The sequence below is a fragment of the Artibeus jamaicensis genome, unplaced genomic scaffold (assembly GCF_021234435.1).
Source record: "Artibeus jamaicensis isolate MK-2021 breed Jamaican fruit bat unplaced genomic scaffold, CSHL_Jam_final scaffold_847, whole genome shotgun sequence".
Lineage (NCBI taxonomy): Eukaryota > Metazoa > Chordata > Mammalia > Chiroptera > Phyllostomidae > Artibeus > Artibeus jamaicensis.
In genome coordinates, this window is record NW_026522057.1 from 23,122,585 (window position 1) to 23,141,971 (window position 19,387).

The 19,387-nt window shown below is 52.3% G+C and overlaps 1 protein-coding gene and 1 pseudogene across 2 annotated transcripts in view; one reads left to right on the plus strand and one right to left on the minus strand.

The window, feature by feature from the left end:
* The window catches only part of TMEM51 (transmembrane protein 51), a 58,838-nt gene extending 57,561 nt beyond the window's left edge, over window positions 1-1,277 (minus strand). The window contains exons 1-3 of one of the 2 annotated variants that reach the window (XM_053660465.1): window positions 1,184-1,277; window positions 702-839; window positions 89-263 (exon numbers count right to left, since the gene is read on the minus strand). The gene's annotated coding sequence lies outside the window, so the exon portion shown is untranslated. Of the gene's footprint in view, window positions 1-88; window positions 264-701; window positions 990-1,183 lie in introns of those variants that run through there. The other variant, XM_053660466.1, reaches the window with a different exon arrangement.
* A 1,950-nt stretch (window positions 1,278-3,227) lies between these two features.
* Window positions 3,228-3,811, plus strand: LOC119064095 (pancreatic progenitor cell differentiation and proliferation factor-like; annotated as a pseudogene).
* The last annotated feature ends 15,576 nt before the right edge of the window (window positions 3,812-19,387 follow it).

A 19,387-nucleotide genomic window follows, 5' to 3' on the forward strand; every position in this document is an offset into this window, starting at 1 on the left:
ACAGACAGACAGACCGAGACTGCCCCTGACTCCCACCCCTGGGAAACCAACAGTCACTCTGCAAGGCGCGGTGGAGACGCAGACTCACCCGGGTGGCGGGTCCAGCTCGGTCTCTGTCAGGCAGTGGGGAGGTTGGGGGCTCCACGACCCCGGCCCCACCGGGCTGCTTCCTCCGGGGGCGCTGGGATCCCGGGGCTGGGGGTTCCGGGGAATCTCGGTCAAGGGAGGCGGTGACGGACAGGGCGCACCTCCCTCTCGGGGACCTGGATGGGGACGCAGGAAGCGCGGCCTCTGAGCGCCGGCGTGCGGGAGGAAGGGACGGCGAGAGGCAGAGGGCGGTGCCGGTGGGGAGAGGCCTCCAGCCTGGAGAGGCGCCGCCCACCAGTCGACCCTCCCTCCCAGCCCACCGCGCCACCCTGAGGTCCTGGGCGGGCACCCACTCCCTTGTGCCCTTGGGCCGGCTGGGGGAGTGCTGGGGTAGAAGTGGGGAAACGCTGGGCCCAAGTGCTCCCCCTGACCCAGCTACGACCAGTTCCGAGGTGGGGAGAAGGACGGGCTCCAGGGCCTGCTGGATGGGGGGACGGGTATTTGTGGGTTAAGTGGAGCTGGGAGACACCCCACCCCTCACTCCAGTCTGAGCTCCAGCGCTTAGACACAGCACTGCGGACCGTCTGCAGCTCCTTACCTGGCCCCACACTCACCTGGCGGCCAGGTGCGCCGGCTTTTTCCTGGCTCTTCCTGGGGAGATGGCTGCCTCCCTCTCACCCTCGTGGGGCGGGAGTGGGGTTCGGAGAGCTGGGGCCCGCCTGCACCGCCCAAGGTTGTGCCCTGCGAGGTGACTGATGGGCGGAGGTTTGGAAAGCGAGTCAGCTCCTGCCCTCCGCCCGGCTCCCCTCCCCCTCTGGAGCTCTCTGAACGTCCTCCGGGTCGCACACCTGGGCCTCCGCCGGGGTGGAGCCCATTTCGGGTGCCAGTACCAGCAAACAGGCCGGGGAGTCTCCTCTGCTGGAGGCCCATTCCCAACTTTGCAGAGAACTTTCCCAACAAGCGCAGTCCTCCCGCCTACCCCCGCAGCAGGCAGATGCCCCGCCTCTGCTCTGAGCCCCGCGCCGCTGCTAGGGTGCTGGCTCAGGGGAGTGTGAACTCGAGCTCCACAAGGGCGCCTCTTGCCTCCGGCCCCTACCTGGAGGTTTGCTCTGGAACCGTGCTGGCCTGGCATCCAAACTAGGTGGGCTGATCTCAGCCCAAGCACTGAAAATCTAGGTTCTAAAGAAAGGGAGAAAGCAGCCCGCCTCCTCTCACAACCTCTGCCTGTTTGAATTCCAAGAGAGGTCAGGCCAGGGTCCCCTTTTCTGGTGAATGTCCAGTCCTTTGAAGTTCAAACTCTTGGAAAAGCCAATAGGTGGCTGGCTGAGTGTCAGGGAATGGAGCTGAGGGCAGAAGGCGCCTCCTACTGGGAATCTACCCAGTTCAGGACAGAAACGAAGACACCCTGGTGGAACTGCAGTCAGGTTCACTTCCCAACTGCCTAGTTCATGGGAACGCCTAGTTCATGGGAACACATAGTCTCCACGTGTGTGGATGCCCACAGCGTTGTCACTGGTGGTATTTTTTTTCTCCGTAACAGATCAACAGGACCCTGGTGTTCAGGAAAAGGCAAATGTGGGGCTGTCTTGTGATTGGAGGATGGAGAGGCCATTTGGGCCCACTTCCCTTGCCCTATCTCATTTAATTCTTACGATAACCCTTGAGACGGTGGTTGCTTACATCCACTTTACAGAGCAGAAGGCGGAGGCTTGAAGAAGTGAGATCATTTGCCCAAGGTCACACAGCTGGGAGGTATCAGGAGTCAGGACCCAGCTGGCCGGCTCTAGAATAATCCCTTGTCAGTCTGCACATGCTCTCTACCTTGGGACAAGCTCCCTTCAACTCCCAACCCCCCTTCTTGTCTGCCAGTCTGGAAGTCACCTGTGTTCCAGTCTCTGCCCAGCGATGTAATTCTTTACAATTCTGATTCCTGTTCTCCTTAAGGACAGGGATTCCTGGGCCTCTGTTACTTTGTCTGGCTCCCTGCAGGTGCTTAATAAATATTTGTTGAATGAATGAAAGCCTCAAATAATAACACGATTTTAGTGACTGGGGAGAACCCTTCATGCAAGAAGGTGCCTGTGATAACATGCTCCGGGTTGAGATCTGTGCACACACATCCTGAAGTTCAGACAATGAATCTGGGAACCTTCTGGGCTCCAAAGGAGGGATGGGACACAGTCACGTAGCTCTCAGATAAGACTGGAATCTGGTTTGCATGTCACTCTGCAAGACCGGCTTCAGAGAGGCCTGGACTGGGGATGATTCCCTTCAGACAGTTGCTCTGGCCCTGCCTGGAGGCAAAGGGCCTCAGTACTTTTCCACACCAGCCTCCGAGACCAGATTTGCCCTGCTTTGTGGCAAACCCAACGGAGCAGGTCCTGTCTATCTCAGAAAACCATCTTTGGAGCGTTCCTTTTGGGCTGGCTTTCCCTGGCTCATCTGCGGAGAGGCTGGAGAAATCTCAGGCAGAGCTGAGCCACAGGCAAAACTGAGAAGCTGGGAAAGGAGACGAGTTTCTGTCATTCTGCCCTTCAGCGCCTTCTCCCTCTTTGTGGTTAGTTTCTCCGAATCTTCGCAGGTTCTCTACGTCCCACTGACGAACCTGAACTAATTTCACTGCCAATTTATCCCACGAAGTGTCAGCTGACAAGGGCCTGAGATATAGGCTTGAGAAAAGAGCCAAAGAAAGAAATCTCGAACGGTGGAATTTCTATTACCCATCACTATGATAAGCGGTGGGGAAGATGGCAGTTACCATATACTGGGCCTCATGTTCCACCTGCTCTGTGTACATTGTGTTATTTAATCCTCACAATAGCCTTAGGAGGAATATTCTACTATGCCAGTTTTTCAGGTGAGGCTAACTAAAACTCAGAGGAGTTATGTATTTGCATCTTCTAGCAAGTGCTAGAGCCAGGATTTGAACCGCAGTATAAACTGTTGCTCTTAATCATTATGCTGGGAACCCCACGTGGTCAACAGAATAACAGCCGCCCAAAGATGTTCACATCTTATGGCCTGCTGTGGTCTCTCCTCTGTAAATGGGCTCTGTGGGCCTGGCGCCTCCATTCCCACCACCCCAATCATGTGCCGAGGCCCGCGAGGGGTCACCACCGAGGTTTCCACGGGTCCATAGCATGAACACGGCAGCCATCCCCTCCAGCCGCTGGGCTGGGGCCACCTACAACTACGACAAGTGCATTGCCTGGACTCCATTTCCAGGAACAGCTCCTATGGAGGTGCCAGGTACCTCGGGGTAGCCATGCCCCACTACCCTGGCTTCTACAAGGCCAACCCGGGTCCCTGGTGGGCGAGCTTCTTTTCTGGGAAGTCCACTCTCCCGTTCATGGCCACTGTGTTGGAGTCCCCAGAACACGCGGAATCTCCCCAGGCCTCTGGCAGTCTGGTCACCTGTGACCTGGCTCGGGAAGCCACAAGGAAGCAGCCTGGTGGCCAGCCCAGCAAAGCCGATGCCAGCCCCATCCTGAGTGGCCACCGCCAGCCCCCAGACTTCCAGGCACCAGGCCCTTCTGAGTCCCTCACCCCCACCCCTCCTCCTCTACTCCTTTCGTCCCTCCTCACCTCACCCCACAGACTGGGCAGGCTGCAGCACACAGAAGCAGTGGGCTCTTTATACCGAAACAGCAGTACACCAAAAAGAGTCGAGAGAGCCCTGTTCTTTACTGCCCAAGCCACATGGAGCCTTCCTGATGCCCCGTAACCTGTGCCTCACACCAAGTGGAAAAATAAATGACAAGCAGCCAGCATCAAAATAAACAAGCTAACAAAACCAAAGATGCTCACACGCCAATCCCCAGAACCCATAAATATGTTGTTTTCTTACATGGCAAAAGGGACTTTGCAGATAGGATAAGGTTAAGGATTTTGAGATAGGGAGATCATTCTGAATTATTCTGCAGGATCTAATATACTCACTGGGATTCTTGTAAGAGGGAGGCAGGAGGACCAGAGGCAGAGAAAGAGATGTGACCGATGAAGCAGGGGTCAGGGCGATTTGATGGCTGGAGGGAGCCACTAGCCAGGGGGTGTGGGCCGCTTCTAGAAGCTGGAAAGGTCAGGAATAGGTCCTCCCTTAGACCCTCCAGAAGGAGCAGACCTCTGCTGACACCTTAATTTGAGCCTAGTGAGATTGATTCTGGACTTCTGACCTCCAGGACTGTAAGATAATAAATTTGTGTTGTTCTAAGCCATGAAGGTTCTAGCAATTTGTTATAGCAGCAACAAGAAACTAATACATCCTGCAAACGCAGCCATGTAGAAAGATGTTTATTTCTCTTGCCTTTTCAGCTAACTGACCACCATAAAGTTCTTCCCATAAGTGGCACCATGAATTATGGGTTTAGAAAGAAGGCAGGATTTTATCAACTCTGTTTGGGTTTCTGAGTCCTCTGCCGCTTATGAGTTGTGTGACCTTAGGCAGATGTCTCCTCCTCTCTGAGCTTGTTTCCTCATCTGTCAAATAATAATGCTAATGATACCTACCTCAAAGGATCAATATGAGGATCAGGTGATCCAGAATGTGACCAAGTGCCTTGTGAATGGCCCAGTGTGATCTGAATGTGAGTCATTTGGCGCATTAGCCTGTTCTGTTCTGGAAGTCTGGATTCTGTGAGGAAACAGTGCTCTTCTGAGAATTTGCTCTGCCTCAGTAGGCAAATGACTAATTTAAAGTGTTGAACTGTCTCTAGTAAGCAACTAGACACCAATCTGTCACAAAATCTACTTACGGGAATATATCACCATGCAGAACTCACATATATGCTCAGGAACACATGTCAAGGATTTTTCATTGCCGATTATGGTGAAACATTGTAACCAACCCGAATGCCACCGATAGGAGAGATGCTAAATAATGATAGGGTAGGCTCCTGCCGGAATACTATGAAGTCATGAAAAAGGAGGCAGCACTATCTGAGAAGGAATATCCAAGATGTATCACTTCCTGAGAAAGGCACTAGACCAAACATGATGAAGCCACACAATCAGTTTAAAAAAAAAAAAAGATGCAGACACATGTATATTTAATTATGCCTAGAAAGTCTGCGGGAGGGGTCAAACTGTGGTTACCCTTAAAAATGAAGGAGGGGTGTGTGTGCATATGTGTAAATGTGTGTGTGCTGGGGAAGGTTTCTTTTTTTCTGATAAGAATGTGTTAAATTATTAAAAACTAAGAAAAAAAAGAGGCCAGGAGTCCCCTGCATTGTCCACCAGGAGGGCACCCCCCTTTATCTGCCCCAGTGCTGTGGTCTCCTCCCACCTGCTGCTCTTTCCTTTGGTCTGTTCTGAGCAGGTGACCCTTCCTCTTCCCACTTCCTCTTCCCCAGGGCTCATTTCTAAACCCTTGAGTCACCGAGCAACGTGTCTGCTGTGTGAGTCTTGGCAAAGTCAGTAGTAAATCACATACGTACATGTGCTTGTAACCTGGCCTTCACCTGAAACAGTTCACATTAGTCACCGGGAAGGGATATGTCTCAGGCACAGGCACCACCTGTGACATATTGGCCCAACCTCTCTGAAGGCTGAATCAGGCCCGTGTGTCAGAGAAACCGGGCTCACGTAGTAAAGTGACATTGGAGAGTTGGACCATTTGTTTAAGTGAAGCAATTTTCATCCTTTTCCTGAAAATTTTTCATTCAAGAACTATATCTCAGACTTCCGGCCAAAATGGAGGCGTAGGTAGTAGATACACTGTGCCTCCTCATACAACCAAAAGAAGGACAACAAAAAAATTTAAGGACAAAAGCAACCAGAACTGACAGAAAATCAAACTGTATGGAAGTCCAACGACCAAGAAGTTAAAGAAGAAACCTTCATCCAGACCTGTAGGAGGGGGCAGAGACAGGCAGCTGGGCAGAGAGGACTCATGGCAAGGCAGCGGCTGGCGGACTGGGCGTTCCCACCTTCTCATGCGGATAAACTGGGAGGAAGAACTGGGAAGTGAGACAGACCACACAAACCAGGGCTCCAGTGTGGGGAAATGAAGCCTCAAAACCTCTGACTGAAAACACCTGTGGGGGTTTAGGCAGCAGCAGGAGAAACTCCCAGCCTCACAGGAGAGCTTGTTGGAGAGATCAACAGGGTCCTAGAACGCACACAAGCCCACCCATCTGGGAATCAGCACCAGAAGGGCCCAATTTGCTTGTGGGCAGTGGTGGAAGTGACTGAAAACCAGCAGAAAGCTGAGCAAGTGGCACTGTTCCCTCTCTGACCCCTCCCCCACATACAGTGTCACAGTGAAGTAACATGGCAAATACCTAAGGCCCCGCCCCTTACTAAATAACAGGTGTGCCAAGACAAAAAAAAAATGGCCCAAATGAAAGAACAGATCAAAGCTCCAGAAAAAATACAACTAAGTGACGAAGAGTTAAAACACTGGTAATCAAGATGCTTACAGAATTGGTTGAGTATGGTTGCAAAATAGAGATAAATATGAAGGCTATGAAAAGTGAAATAAAGGAAAATGTACAGGGAGCCAACAGAGATGGGAAGGAAACCAGAACTCAAATGGATGGTTTGGACTAGAAGGAAGAAATAAACATTCAACTAGAACAGAATGAAGAAACAAAAATTTTTAAAAAATGAGGAGAGGCTTAGGAACCTCCAGGACAACTTTGAACATTCCAACATCCGAATCATAGGGGTGCCAGAAGGAGAACAGGAAGAGCAAGAAACGAAAAACTTATTTGAAAAAATAATGAAGAAAATCATTCCCAATCTGGTGAAAGAAATAGACATGCAAGTTCAGGAAGCTCAGAGAGTGCCAAAGAAGTTGGAATCAAGTAAGCACACTCCAAGGCACATCATAATTACATTATTCAAGATTAAAAATAAGAAAATAATCTTAAAAGCAGCAAGAGAGAAGGAGACAGTTACCTACAAAGGAGTTCCCATAAGACTATCAGCTGGTTTCTCTAAAGAAACCTTGTAGGAAGGAAGGGGCTGGAAAAAAATATTTAAAGTCATGAAGGGCAAGGACCTCCATCCAAGATTGCTCTATCCGGCAAAGCTATCATTTAGAATGGAAGGGCAGATAAAGTGCTTCCCAGATAAGGTCAAGTTAAAGAAGTTCTCATCACCAAGCCCTTATTATATGAAATGTGAAAGGGACTTATCTAAGAAAGAGAAGATAAAAAACATGAACAGTAAAATGACAACAAACTCACAACTATCAACAACCGAACCTAAAAAAGAAAAACCAAAAACAAAAATGAACTAAGCAAACAACTAGAAAAGGAAGAGAATCACAGAAATGGAGATCACATGGAGGGTTATCAGCAGGGGAGGGGAAAGGGGAATGGGGGAAAAGTACAGGGAATAAGTAGCATAAATGACAGGTTGGATATAGACAGGGGGAGGTTAAGAATAGTATGAGAAATGTAGAAGCCAAAGAACTTCTATGTACCACCCTAGATATGACCTAATCAGGGGTGGGGGTGGGGGAATTCGGGTGGAAGGAGGTATGCAGGGTGGAGGGGACTAAAAAGGGGGAAATGGGACAAGTATAATAGCATAATCAATAAAATGTATTTTTTAAAAAAGAAATATACCTCTACCTGAGTTGCCAACGTTACTGGGCCTGTGCCGATGAATCCCACAGGCTAGGGTAGAGTTAGTAAGGACCTCAGAACTTTGGGACACAGGCTCCTGAGACCCTGAGCACAGCCCACCAGCAGTTCTACCTCCTTATCACCCCATGTTCCTTTGTGCCCCATCCTGTAGAACCACCCTCTGGTCTCATGATCAGTGCAATTCACCCGGCTACTTCCTAACAGCTATCCTGCTCCCCAGCTGTCTCCCTTGAGTCCATTCTCCATAGTGCACGGTCAGCAGCATGGAACAGATCTGAGCAATGGTTCCTCACTGCCCGCAGCACCCAATCCAGACTCCTCGACAAGCACAAGCCCTTCACGATCAGGTGGGCCCTTCTGATTCAATTCGCTCAGCCTCCTTATTCATAACTGCTCCCTCAGGCTCCACGCTCTCTCTCTCTTCCCTCAGGTCCCTTTCCATCAGTGATGCAACCTTTCCCAGAAGCTCCCAGCGAACTTCCTTGAAAGTTCCTTGCCAGAACTGAGTCACATGCCCATCCCGAAACCCATCAAACTTCGGAGGCCGAGGGATCACAGAAAACGTTGCGCCCGTCCAAACTCAGAACACAGCGTCCACCGGTGGACATTTTCGAAATTAATTTTATAAATACATAAGGATTCATAAAAGCCAAATACTGAAAATGACCTAAATGTCCTTCAGTAGGTGAACGGTTAAACTGTGGTATAGCCATACCTTGGAGTTCTACACGGCAATTAAAAGGAATGAATTATGGCTGTATTTACTGACCTGGGTGGATCTCAGGGGTGTAATGCTGAGTGAAAAAAGCTGAACTTCAAGAAGTTACATACTGTATGCTTCCATTCATATAATATTTTCGGAATTAGAGAGATGAAGAACATTGCCAGGGGTGGGGATGGGGGTGGTGGTGAGGGGTGGGGGGCTACGCTGGAGTAGCATGCGGGGCTTCTGGGATCAGTTCTGGATCTCGACTGAGGCGTTGGTCACACACACACACACACACACACACACACACACACACAGAGTGAACACATGTGCAACCTGAAATCTGACTGAGCTCTGTGCCTTGTTTCAATGGCAGTTCCCTGGCTGTGACGTTGTAGTTCAGTTATGTGAGGTGCTCCCGCTGGAAGAGGCTGGGTGAAGGCCATGCAAGATCCCCCTGTAAGTTTTTCTTTTTTTTGCAATTTCCTGTGAATCTATAATTATTTCAAAATAAAGATGTCAACCCAAATAATACATCTATAAAATAAATAAATACAGAGATTTGGGGGGAAGCACCTCAAAAAATCTGGGCAGCACAGAAATGGTTAAACTCCCCAGATTTCCAGAGTAGGTGAGAGAGCCGAGCTGCACGCCTAAGCGAGCAGGAAGTACAACTTTTTCCATGACTCAACCTAATTTATCTTCTGAGCCCCTGTTCTGCCAGGTGGCAGGAATGGTCTCCTCCCTTTTGCTGGCATTGCATCTAAATTCTGAAGCCTTCTGTCCTGCCAAAGTCCCTCTAGGGGCACAGCTGGTACAGATGCCACCCATCCAAGTCCCCAGCCTGGCTGCTGGCTGTTGGCCCCTGCCAGTCCATGCTGAACTGCCCTGCCCCCATCCCGACTCCCACAACATGCTGGGCCTGAGGGAAACCTGGCAGAACAAGTCCCTATCCGGCATTCTCTGATTCACAAGCAGTCTACAGATATGCTTTGCTTGGTTCATTTAGGATTTTAAGAAATTAGTTGGCAATATTTGAAATGGGATTTTTTTTTAACATAACAATCTAGCTAGCTGGAGCAGGTTGTTCTGGGCACACATCCCAGTGGGTGGGAGATCCGCTGAACCCAACCGGGTGGTGGCTGTCCCTTTACACCAGGTATGCCCCCTTGTAGGTTTGCCATAGTCCCCGCCATTCCCTATGATACCTCCGGCCTGGATTCACTCATTTACAAAATCTGCCTGGCCCTCACTCCTTCCTACTTCTGTGTCACTTCGGGGTCCCCGGGGACCATGTTCCACCCTCCCTTGCTGGGGTGCAGAAACCCATCTGCCTGGATAAATCGAATGACCCTTCATTCCAGGATGGGAATGGCCCCACACAGGGAAGGGGCACCATGGGACTCAGCCCACGGCCCTTGTCCTCAGCTCCCCTGGCTTCCTTTCATACTCTCCTCCCTCCTCCTGATCTGGGGACTCTATTTTGTCTTAGGAGGGAGGGAGCCTTGGTGGCCCCGCACCTGTGTTGTCGCCGCCCCCCCCCCCCTCTACTCTCTGGTCTATACACACGGGGCCTCTCGGTTTCCTTTGGCTTTCAAAATCCAAACGCCAGGGCTGTTCGGTTCTCTTTTTCATTGTGCCATCCCTTTCTGCAGACATACGACAACGGCTGTCTGAATCTCTGTACGTGCCACACGCAGTGCTGAGCTCTTTACGTGCAAATTGTAACTGAGGCTAAGAGAGAGGAAGCGTTTGTCCCAGGTCAACAGCGAGTGAGAGGCACAGCTGGGACTAGACGCAGGTCCTATCCCATCAGCCCCTCTGTTCCCACAAAGGTAAGGTTTTATTTCATGCCACCTTTTCTTCGTGCCCGGGCTCCCTGGTAGGGGCCACTCAGAATTCTTACCTGGATGAAAGTGAAAGGCCACTGGTGGAACTGTTAGCAAGGCCCGCCTACTACCCAGCTGATTGGCAGGGTGGCCATGACTGACAGGTTGCTGATGAGAGCCGCTAACATTTTGACCCTCCGCCCCTGCTTTAACCTCAGTGTGCCAGTGCCCTGTCAGGACAGCCAGCGCCTGGGGACTTCCTGCAGAAGAGCAGGGATAAAAATGGAAGGACGAAACCAGAGGTTGAGTCAGCCAGTTGGCCAATCCAATTAAGGAGAAAGTAGAAGCTGGCTGTTGTCAATTTGCAAATCATCAGCTCATCTTGCAAAGCTGGGCAAAGCCATTTCTCCAAAAACCCAATTAGAACGCAGAACGTAGAGAGCGGTGCTGGGGTTTCTGCTCAGCTCCCCATCCTCCCCACCACCCCTTGGCTGTCTCACGTCCAAGGGCGTTGCTAGCAATCTGTGAGCTTCTAGTCACTGGGGTGCCAGGAGAGCTCAGTACGTGCTCTCTCAGCACCTGGGCAGCAGCCATTCTGTCCTCACCCCAGATAAGAAGCCCCTGATACGCCATCGGTCCCTCCAGCCCTCTCCTGACCCAGAGACTGGCCACAAAATGTCAGTGAACCCCCAGGGGAAAGACAGTCCCACCCCACGCCCTTGGATTTTCTCAGGGGTGGCATTTGGACCTGGTCCGGCCAGTGCCACTGAGCCCCCTGGCCAGAAAGGGGGAAGTGGTGTTTCTTAAAAATCAGTGTGATTTACAGTTTCCCATTTTGTGTTCATTGGGATTGTGATATTTTCCTGTTGGAAACGTAACCATTTCTTTCACCTTACGTTGCCTTTTCGCTAACACGGGGTACCACTCTCAGAGTGGCACTTCGTCAGACTGTGCTCCCGTGAGGCGGTCTGGCCGGGCGCCGAGGCACGGGGCTCTGCGTCGGGGCTGCCTGGGTTCCAACCCTGGCTCCGCGATGACTGAGGACAGCTCCTTGGGCGAGTCATTTAACCGTGTGGGGCCCCAGCTTCCTCCTCTATACAGTGGGGTTAGTAATGGTCCTGACCAGCTTGGTGTCTGTTAAGCACAGCAGGCCGTGCTGGCCCATGAAAAGCTGCTCTGAAAAAGGGAGGCTCTTCTCCTTTCTGGAGAAAAACTCCCAACATGAATGAAACCGGTCTGGGTCCTGGAGCCGGTGGGATGATGGAGTGACACTGCCCTTGAGTCCGGTCACTGGTCTCAGCAGGATTATGATGTGAGAACCAAAGATACAGTCATGGCAGCTGAATTTGACTCTCCAGTGTTGCCGCGGGCGCCAGGGAGAGAACCAAGGGTGAGCGCTCTGTGGATTCACCCAGGCAGCCACCCAGGGAGCCACAGAGGCCCACAGGAGCTGGCAGGCCCCATTCCCTCTCCGTCTCACCCGGGATTATGGAGCACTGTCAGGGGAGGCGGGCAAAGGATGGAGAAATGGGGCCCACTCTGAGGCCGTGGCTTTTGGAAGGTGGGAGGGAGGTGGGGAGGGGCACGAGGGTGACGGGGGAGCCAAGCAGCCTGGGGACAGAAGCAGCTGCGCCCTGAGTCCTCTCAGCTCTTGGGGACCCGGCTGCTCAGAAGGAGGAAGCAGTGGCCAGACATGCTGAGTTCCGAGGTAGTGATCATGTGGGCTGCGGGGGGAGGTGGGAACTGCCACCCCACGCCGTGGAAACCCCCTGTTGGCGGGTTGTGTTCTGCTCCCTGCACGGGACTCCTCCTCTGGTCCTAGGCCCTTTACTTCTTTTCATTTTCCCGTTTTCACGGAGGTGTAACTTCTATTCAGTCAGGTACAAAGTTCTTTAATAGACAGCTCGGTGAGTTTTCATGGACGTATGTAGCGGCATAGCCACCTCCCAGACCCAAATCTAGGGCAAATCCTGGCAACCTTCACCCCCATAGGTTGGCTTTGCCTAGTTTTGAACTTCAGATACACAGAATCATACAGTCCAGTAGGCACCCCCATCCTCAGGTTCGCTTTCCACAGTTTCAGTTACTCGAGGAAACCCATCATCTGAAAATACTAAATGGACAATTCCAGAAATAAACAATTCGCGCATTTTCAACTGCACACCATTCTGAGTGGCATGTCCCACCCTGTCTCACTCGGTGCTGCACGCATCACATGGTATTTTGAGAGACGAGAGAGGCCACATCCACGCAGCTTTCATTACAGCAGGGCGTTATATTTCCCCTATTTCATTATTAGTTACCGCTGTCAACCTGGTACTGTGCCTAATTTAAAAGTTAACTTTACCTTAGGTATCTATATGTGTGCAGGAAAACTGCAGCCCATGCAGGGTTTGGTACTATCCGTGGTTGTGGGCTTCCTCTTGGGGTCTTGGAGCATAGTCCCAGGGCTAAAGGGGACTGCCACCTGTACTCTTTTGTGTCTGACTTCTTCCATGCGACACTGTGACCCACGCAGGGTGTTCTGCATAGCTGTACCTCGCTCTTCTTTGTTGCTGTATACTATTCCACTCTGTGGATAAACCCTGATTTATTTTTTCATTCTCCTGTGGATGGACTTCAGGTTTTTTCCAGTCTGGGACTATGGTGAACAAAGCCGCTGTGTGAACATTTTTGCACCCAGATCTGCGTGCACCGAGGCTGTTGCTTCTGTCAGGCAACACACCCTCTCGGGTCTGCAGGCCTTTTGGGCTTTTCATGTGAAAATGCTCCAAGAGAAGGGAAAAAGGAACTAGCGCGAGGCAGGCCTGAGAGTGGGGGAAGCAGAAAGGAGAGAGCGAGCTTCGCCACCAGCATTTCCCCTTTCAGAGATGTCATCTGACCTTTGATTATTGGCCCTTGGAAGAAAGTTCCCCTCCTCCCCCTCCCGGGGGTGCCGACCGAAGTCTTGAATGTTGGTAGACCTCAGAGATGGTTAAGTTCAAGTGCATTCTTCCCGCTTTCCAGATGGCGACACTGGTGTCCAGATGTGACTTGCCTGAAGGCTCACAGCGGGAAAGTGACAGGACCAGGAACACGAAGAGTCCCGGCCACCAGCAGCCTTGAGAGTGAACCAGGCGGAGGAGTTACAGTCACTGATCTTCGCCAGCGCTGTTGGGCGAGATGGAAGCTGTTGTCCTTAAAGCTCAGAGACTTCTAGAAGTCATCTTACTGTGCTTACTGGATGGCAGTCCCTAGATTTACTCTGTTCAATAGTCAATAAACCGTTCTGATCCCCTGCTACGTGCCAGGTACTGTCTTAGCCTCCGGGCCCCCAGCAGGGGATAGAAACGACTGATGCTGCTGCCCTCACACGACTTGTGTTCTCTCAGGGGAGAAAGCCAGTAAATGCATGAACAAGTGAGGTGAAGTGTGTGGATTAAAGACAAGTACTATACAGCCAAACAAAGCAGGAAGGAGGATGGAAAACGCTGGGGGCTTGGGGACAGAGAGAGCTGGATTTTTGCTAGAATGCTCAGGGAAGGGAGCATTCAGAAGCCCTGAAGGAGGTGAGGGAGTGCTGTTACGTGGGGTGGCTGCTGCGGGACCGGGAGAATGTTCTGGGCAGCAGTGATAGCAAGTGCAAAGGCCCTGAGGCAGGACCCTGCCTGGATGTCTGGGAACATTGAGAGGGACTGTTTGGCCGGAGCGAGTTGAGCAAATGGTGGGCAATGTGGTCAGAGAAGGGAGAGGGCAGAGGGTCCACAGGGGAACACAGATCACGACAAGGACTTTGGCCTTGACTCAGGGTGAGGTCTCTTTCAGAGTAGTGACACCCCGCTTAGTGCTTCTGAAGATGCCTCTGGCTGCCACGTGGGGAATAAAGGACAAAGACAGGAAGAGCAGGGAGACCATTGAAAGGACTGTGACAATAATCCAGTGACAGATGATGGGGCTTGGCCCAGCAGGGACAGTGGAGGGAGGCCTGTCCTGGTGATGTTTCAAAGGCAGAGCTGACAGGACTTCCTGGCAGGCCGACCCTGGTCTTAATGTGAGATCACCTTAAACGCAAAGCACCTGCGCGTTGCAAAGGCGGCCCTGAGTCTCAGGTACCAAGGCCTCCTCACCTTCCTTGATCACCCCTCCCTCGGTTTCTCCCCAAAGTCAGCCAGGGAAAGGTCTCACTGTGTCTTGCTTCCATGCAGGACTGGGCCCTTGAATGGAGTGCGTGTGAGTGTGTGTTGAGGCAGGGGGGCCACTTTGATTCGGCCTCATCTGTCCCTTTATCTGCTCCTCCACTTCCTCTTTTTGGGGAGGGGCGGCATGTTGACAAAGCCCTACAAGCACCTGAATGATGGAACCTCCCGTCAGGTGTCCCCTGGGCCTTGAATGCACTGCTGCCCCACCCACCATCCTCTTCCCGGTGGAGTCTGGTCTGCCTCAGGGCCTCAGCACGTGCTGTCCAGCTCTGCTCTGGGAGTGGCGTTTCTGCCACCTCTTTCAGGCCTCAGTTCCTGGAACACGTTGCTTCCTCAGAGAGGCCTCCCTTGATCTCCCTGCCGGAAACCAGCCACCCCAGGTGCCCCCTGCTTTCTTCAGAGCATTTCCTACAGCGCGTGATGATTTACTTCTTCACTTGCTGGCTGCCTCTGACCTGCAGCCACCGGAGGGCTGGGAGGATGACTGTCTCAGGCGCTCTTCCACCTTCTGCAACAGGAACCTGATCCAAGGTCTCTTTTATGAGTCTCTGAATCTCTAAAATTGCCCTCGCCCCCCTGAGAAGGACTCCGGGTGAGTGACTGGACAGGCTCGTATTCCTGTGACATCCGTGGTGCCGGTCTGCCTTGTTCCTCATGTGGACTGAGAGTTATTTCTACAAACAGACGGGGTTTGTCTAACAGGAGGGCTGCCTGGGGGCGAACACATCATCCTGCCCTTATCTACCAGATGACACTACCAGGGACGACTGTGCACTGAATGAACCTGACCATAATCCTCAAGGAAGCTTCAAGGGCGCTGGCCTGTTCACGCCTAACCAGCCGGTTACATTCCAAGGGTTTCTTGATACGGGTGCGGCGGGAATCAAAATATTTTCTCTCACGGCAACAATGTTATTAAAGCCAACATGGTTCTCCAAGCTGGCCCACGAGAGCGTCTCGTTCTGTACCTGCCCTGGCTCCCTGCCGAAGCCACCTGTCTGTCTGAGGAGGTTCAGGAGCTGAGGGTAGAAGGGAGTCAGGGCACAGGCTGCTGAGGACAGACGGGGGGGGGGGGGGGGGGGGGGCCGGGGGGGGGGGGGGAAGAACGTGCACAGGGATGCCCCAGGCCTCCTCCCCAGGAGGTGGGGCACTGGAGCCATTTTAGAACCTGCTGGCCACCCAGGGGCGCCACGTTGAGATCACGCTCATCAGAAAGAACATGAATTTTCATCAGGCGGAACCAGGTTTGATGTCGGCTTTTCCTCTTAACCCGCAATGGGAAACTTGCCTCGAAATGGAGGCCTTTTCATCCTGCATCGGGGATGAGCTGAGGATCAAGTGTGATTAACCTTGACCTGCCGCCCTAGCTGTGTTAGTTTCCTAGGGCTGCTGTAACAAATACCATGAACTTGGTACCCTCAGCAACGCAAATGTGTTGCTTTATAGTTCTGTACATGAGAAGTCTGCCATGGGCCTCGCTGGGCTAAAAATCAGGGTGTCAGCAGGGCTGAGCTCCCTCTGAGGCTCCGGGAAGAATCTGCCGGTTTCCCTCTTCTTGCTGCCCGCACGCGGTGCCCTCATGCCTCCGCTGGTGGCCCCTTCCTCCAGCTTCAAAGCCAGGAACACAGTTGAGCCTTTGTTCACGTCCCACCAGTCTGACCTTCTGTGGCGGTCACGCTTCTCTCCCCCTCCTCTTCGGAACTCCGTCTACTTTTAAGGCCCCCTTATGATTACTTTGGGCCCATCCTAAATCCTAAAATAGGATAATCTATTTTAATAAGATCAGTTGATCAGCAACCTTAATTCGCCTTTGCCAGGTAGAGTGACGAAGTCACAAGTTCTGGGGGTTAGGATGGGACATCTTTAGGGAGCCACTAATCAGCCCACCAGTGCGCTTCCACCGCCCTGTCTTTACTTGCCTCTGGGTCTCCCCCTCGCCACACCTGGCTGCCTGATTATCCCCGTGGTGTCCTGACACCTGCAGGGCGAGGCCCTGCTTGGTATGCCCAGGGGCCAGGAGGAAGACTCTTTTGTCCTGTAGGAACTATGAGGAGGACGCAGGTGGCTGGACAAGGTGAAGTTGATGGCCATTCTTCAGGTGTCCCGACTGTGTGTCTGACTCCCTCCAGTCTGCCCACATGGTCCTGTGGGGCTGTTTTTATAGTCTTCTCTCCCTGGGAACATTGGCCCTTAAAAGTGTCCTGTGCTCCCCAGCTGCCTCTCGGCAGATGGCAGGTGTGGGGCTCCTGGAGGTCACCTGCCTGGGACCTTTCAGAAGAAGGGAAACAGCTGCAGCCTCTTGTTGGAGCCGCATCAGCAGAGGAAGGCCTTGTGGCTGGTGGGAGGTCTTGTGGTTTGTGGGGGCCTCCTGGCTGGTGGGGGCCTCGTGGCTGGTGAGGGGCCTCGTGGCTGGTGGGAGGACTCATTCACAGCTCTCTTCCTGCTGGGCAGCCCATCACCCTTGAGCATGGTACTGGGCTCAGGATCTAGGTCTCCTGGCTGGGAGAGCATCCCAGCTGGTCAGCAGATATTCTGATTTGCCCGGAGACCAGCTTCCCAATTTTGCTTGTTCCAGTGAAGATGTGTTTTTTGCCTTCTGTGGGGGAAACAGACATTTTTCCCCCATTAAGAACCACTGTTTCTAGGTTGCAGGAAGGAGACAGGGATGGTAAGGGGCCTGCCCCTGGAAGCCCCATCTCTCCCACGGGATCTCTGGGTGGTCTGGGCTGGTCGGCCTCACTTGCTGAGCTGAACTGGCCTGGGTTAGAGCTGAGAGGGACGTATCTCTCGCCACCTAGTGGAGATTAGTGGAACTTCAAGCTGTACCGGTCTGTCTACACTGATTATCCAAGGGCAAGGGTCCAAGCCCGGCTGGGTCACAAAATCCCCCCAAGGAGGTTTTAAAACATACATATGCTCAAGCCCCACTGCATACCTACTGCATTGGAATGTAGATCTCCAGGCCTTACCTGCCAAATCTAAATTATTGGGCTTTTTTAAAGATTTCACTTAGAGAGCGGGAGGGAGAAAGAGAGGGAGAGAAACATCAATGTATGGCTGCCTCTTGTGCACCCCCTACTGGGGACTTGGCCACAGCCCAGGCATGTGCCCTGACTGGGAATCAAACTGGTGACCTTTTGGTTCGCAGGCCTGTGCTCAATCCACTGAGCTACCCCAGCCACGGTGGAATCTAGATTCTTAACAAGACTTCTTCAGTAACTCCCACGACTTGACCGGAACACCACTGACTCAGCTGTCCACGCGTTAAGTGAGACCACTGCGGGATGTGGACTTCTTTTAAAAAGCTGATTTTATACCGGTCGTAGTACTAGAAGCATAATGCCCCGGTTAGGGAAGGATATAATAGGGTAGTTATATCCAGGTTCAAGTCCTACTTTTACTAATGCCCATTGTGGACCTCGGGCCAGTGTCTTAACTTCTTCCCACTTCTGTGGACTCAAGGGGTCATGCAGAAAGCACGTTGGAGCATGGGGCCTGCCTCTTAGGAAGAAGATCTGGTGTGAACAGTCCCTGTGCCCAGAGCTGTTGAGAGCGCTGTGTGCGATTCCAGGAACACACTTATAAAGGGAATGTCCAGGGGAGGAGCAGGAGGAGGAGGAGGAGGAAGGGGCACGAGAGGAAGAGCCGAGGGAACTGGAGAAGGCCTCAGGGTCTATAACCGGGGGTAAGAGGTATTTGGGGAGAGAGGTATGTGTGCTGCTTTAAAAAATATCCCATCAGGCACCAGGCCCTTCTGTGCAAGAGGCGGTCTGTGGGAGCATATGTCTGCGAACCCCCGCAGTGAGGACGGCTGCAGACCAGCTCCCAGGGTGGTGAGCTTTCCGTGATGGGAGCCTCCAGGCAGGTGCTGAGGAAGAGCGCCGTGTGTCTGAGTGGCAGAGCTGTGGGGCCACCATGATGGCACTTACGCCCCTTGTGGCCTGTGGGCCGTTCCAGGGGACACACAGACAAGCACTTGCTACAGTGGCTCTTTCCATGTTTATGTGCCTGCTCAGTACATGCATGTACATGTGTATGCATGCCTAATTCTGTGGTTTACAGAAGTAGGTGGCAAGGTCAGGCCTGAGCTAAACTTGAAATACATACCATATTTCACTGTGTATAACGCACGCTCACATTTTTGTGCGCATTATACACGGGATTATTATACCCATGGTATATAATCATTATACTCATGTATAAGATACATCCTTATTTTTCCCCTCACAAATTTGGCAAAAATGTGTGTATTATACAGGCAAAATATGGTATATATTATGTATTATGGATAAAAATGATTGCATTTCACCCCTCCCAAGTTCGTACGTTCAAACGTGACCCCCCCCTATGTGATGGTATTGGCAGGTTAGCAGGTGGAGCCTTCGGGAGGTGATTAGATCTGAGGGTGGAGCCCTTATGAATGGGATTAGTGCCCTTACAAAAGAGTCCCCAGAGAGGTCCCTGCCCTTCCACTCTGAGGACACTGAGGTGACGGCCACTGGCACCCTGGACAAGGGCTCTCAGCAGAGCCTGACCACGTGGGCACCCTGACCCTGCACTTCTGCCTCCAGATGGTGAGACGTAAATGTCTGTGGTCAGAAACCCCCAGTCTAGGCTGATGGGTTCTAGCAGCTGGAACAGACTACGGCATGAAGTCATAATTACGGAGCAGTAGTGGACGTGGCAGATACAGTCTGGGGGGCTTAGGGAACCCACCCTCAGAGAGACTGCCCACGTGGGTCTGGAGGTTGGGCGTGGTGACGTGGTACGTTGCCTCCCCTCCAAGGGGATGGAGCCCACAGCCTCTCCATCCTCAGGTACTTGGGAAGCTGCCATCTTGGAGGGTCTGCCGTCCTCAGTGACCCGGCCTGAGGACACAGATGACGGTGGCACTGGGTTCACTGGGGTAAGCGGCCGAGAAGCCACAGCCACGGTGGTTCCAGAGAGGGAAGGCACACACGGACCTGCCCTTTCTTCAGTCCCCTGTCCACCTCA